The sequence below is a fragment of the Schistocerca gregaria genome, unplaced genomic scaffold (genome assembly GCF_023897955.1).
Source record: "Schistocerca gregaria isolate iqSchGreg1 unplaced genomic scaffold, iqSchGreg1.2 ptg000362l, whole genome shotgun sequence".
Classification (NCBI taxonomy): Eukaryota; Metazoa; Arthropoda; class Insecta; order Orthoptera; family Acrididae; genus Schistocerca; species Schistocerca gregaria.
Genome location: NW_026061819.1, coordinates 420,699 through 424,202, shown reverse-complemented (window position 1 = coordinate 424,202; position 3,504 = coordinate 420,699).

Sequence of the window (3,504 nt, the reverse complement as noted above, 5' to 3'; positions counted from 1 at the left end):
TATGGATGCAACAGGGAGAGGATTGTATAAGCGAGTATATTAAGTAATGCGGTAAAGTTCAAAGGTAATAGAGAATATAGCCTTTTCTGAGAGAACTAAGTGTTCTACATCCCACAGTACACTGAAGTATCTGCCAACCACAATCACTCACCTCGGACCACCACAGTACTGATGAAACACGTTGAAGACTCTATCACCACTAAATTGCATCATAAGTGATACAATCAAAACATTTTTACATATATGTCAATGCTCTTAAGTCATATACACTGAAGAGCCAAAGAAACTGGGACACCTCCCTAACATCGTGTAAAGCCCCCGTGAGTACACGGAAGTACCGCAACTCGACGTGGCATGGCTCGACTAATGTCTGAGGTTAGAATTACATTAATACCTTCAGCTGCTGATGGGCGTTGATATATGTTAACGAGCACAGGTGAAAATGTGTGCCCCGACCGGGACTCGAACCCGGGATCTCCTGCTTACATGAAGGACGCTCTATCCCGGTCGGGCACACATTTTCACCAGTCCCCGTTGCTATACGTCAACGCCCGTCAGCAGCTCAAGGTATTAATACAATCGTAATTTCGTTCTAGACGGCCTTAGGTCAGCAATGGTGTCTGTTCTTTCGTACGAGACTCGTCCGACCAGGCAACATATTTCCAGTCACCAGTAGTCCAATATCGGTGTTGAAGGGCCTAGTGCAGGCGTAAAGCTTTGTGTCGCGCAGTCATCAAGGATACACGAGTGGGCATTCAGCTCCGAAAGCCCATATCGATGATGTTTCGTTAAATGATTCGGTCGCAGTGATGTGGGAGACTTGATATTTTACCGGATTCCTGATATTCACGGTTCACTACACATACATCCTCACTTCGTCGCTACTTTGGAGATGCTGTGTCCCATAGCTCGTGCGCCTACTATAACATCACGTTCAAACTCACTTAAATCTTGATAACCTGTCATTGTAGCAGTAGTAACCGATCTAACAACTGAGCGTGACACCTGTTCTCTTATATTGCCGTTGCCAACCGCAGCGCCGTATTCAGCCTGTATTTGAATACGCATGCCTATACCAGTCTGTTTGGCGCTTCAGTGCATATTATTTAGTATTACCGAAGAGTATTTATTGCTCCATATTTCGCGGACTTTGCCTATTTCACTCAGCCACTACCACGTACCGCGACCAAACTAACATGGTAACTGCACTCATAATATCCTTAATGAGATATACGTCTGTGTGCATCTCATATCTGGACCGCTACGCATGGCTGGTCTCATGCCACACATTCTGACTCGGGCAGCGATCTGGATGAGAAAAACTGGCGATACCTGCAAGAAAATGACCCAGGTTCCGAGCCAGAACCACAATACCACAACGAGGCAGCTTTCATCGAATAACCTGGTGGCTGGGATTTGTTGCAGCTGCGGTGTTCATTCCTTCGTATGGGCCATTACTGTGGAGTAACACTTGTAAGCAGCAACACTCTGATGTAATGAAAGTTTACTTTATTACTGGCGCTTCCTGGCAGATTAAAACTGTGTGCTCGACCGAGACTCGAACTCGGGATATTTGCCTCACGGCGTTCTCTGCCGTCTGAGCTACCCAAGCACGACTCACTACCAGTCCTCACAGCTTCAATTGTGCCAGTACCCCGTCTCCTACCTTCCTAACTTCACCGAAGCTCTTCTGCGAGCGTTGCAGAACTGGCTCACCTGGAAGAAAGGATTTTGTAGAGACATGGCTTAGCCACAGCCTGGTGGATATTTCCAGATTGATATTGGGTACTTTATTACTGTTTAATTAAACAGCTTCATTAAGCAACGAAAAAGTAACTCACATTATATGAGCTGAATCACTAAGATTAAACTGCGTGATAACAGCAGCGCCGTCATTCACTAATGAACATGAAAAATATCAGTTCTGCAGAAGTATCTAAAGATTCTTACGAAAATTCCAATAGAGTTGCAGATTCTCAAGATAAGAAGGCTACACACAGCCCGCTACACTGGCCATACTAATGTAAAAGTTGATTCCTTATTTCCCTCGCAAAAACATCCCCACCACGCCTGAGGTTTTGCGGACCTCCTACCACGCCGTGCGTCAGCGCCGGCACGGAGACCTGTCTCTGAACTAACATAGCAATCCATTAATTCGGGCTGAAACACGCCACCACTCTCCAGGACAGGTTCAAGACCCACCCGTGGCCGGCGATAAGTCGCACGGAGACGTGGTGTGGATGTTTTACCAAATAGGCGCGCCTCCACTGACGGAACAGTTTCTGTCAACCTGCAGACTACAGGGCCCCTCATCATACAAGATACTTCCAGTCAGCGTTTGGTGTTAGGAAGCCTTCCAAATTTCGTATATACTCTACACTCGACATTCAAAATTATGTTTGAGAACATTTTTCATATTATCCCCACTATTTGTAGATAAAGAAAGAAAATGATTACAGTGCTTCAAAAAGTAATATTTGCAGTAAACTGAAAAACGTATTGATTTAATTTTACATATTTTAAAAGAAGAAATGTTAAATTTTCTCGCGCAGAGTGAAAGAGACTGGCGCGGCTATATGCGCACTGTTTTGACGGACAGGTGGAGCGGAGCTAGATAGGAGCTGGCGTGTATAGCTGGCTGTCTAACTAGCAGGCGATAACCCTGATACTGGCGGAATGTGTGCGCCACTTAGAAAGCGAGTGTCGTAATGACTGCAAGTCTAGTATACAGGCACGTTAATGCAAGTGCTTTTTTCCAAGGGAGAGTGGTCTCCCTGGCCCTCGCGACGTGTGACGTTGCCTCACGCCGCAAATACTGAGATCGCAAGCTATTAGGATGGTGCATAAGATCGCAGCGTTTTCTTCTGTATATTAATATTGTTATAGGTTTTGGATTTTACAAGGAGTGTTATACGTCATTGGTCCCTTACCTGCAATTGTCGTAAATCCCTCGCCCAGCGTAAAGTTTCAAGCGACTGGAAAAAAAGCGCAGATGACTCCAGTATATAGAGAGGTAAAGAAACGGACCCGTAAAATTAGAGACCAATATCCCTAACTTCTGATTGCAGCAGACTCCCTGAACACATTCTCAGTTCGATTATAATAGACTTACTTGAGGCTAAGCAACTTACGTCGACGAATCAACATGGCTTTAGGAAGCATCGTAAGTGCGAAACTCAGCTTGACCTTTCCTCACGTGACATACTGAGAACTATGTATGATGGGCAACAGGCAGATTCCATATTTCTAGATTTCCGGAAAGAATTTGACATCGTGCCCCATTGCAGATTGTTAAAGAAACTACGAGCATTTCGAATAAGTTCACAGAAATGTGAATGGCTCGAAAACTTCTTGAATAATAGTACGCAGTATGTTGTCCTCGACGGTGAGGGTTCATCAGAGACAACGAAATGTGATAGAACGGCTGTTGGTCTTTATACAGGGCGAGGCCATCTAAATGTTCAATACATTAGCTCCGAGGAACAAATGGCAGTTTACTGAAAT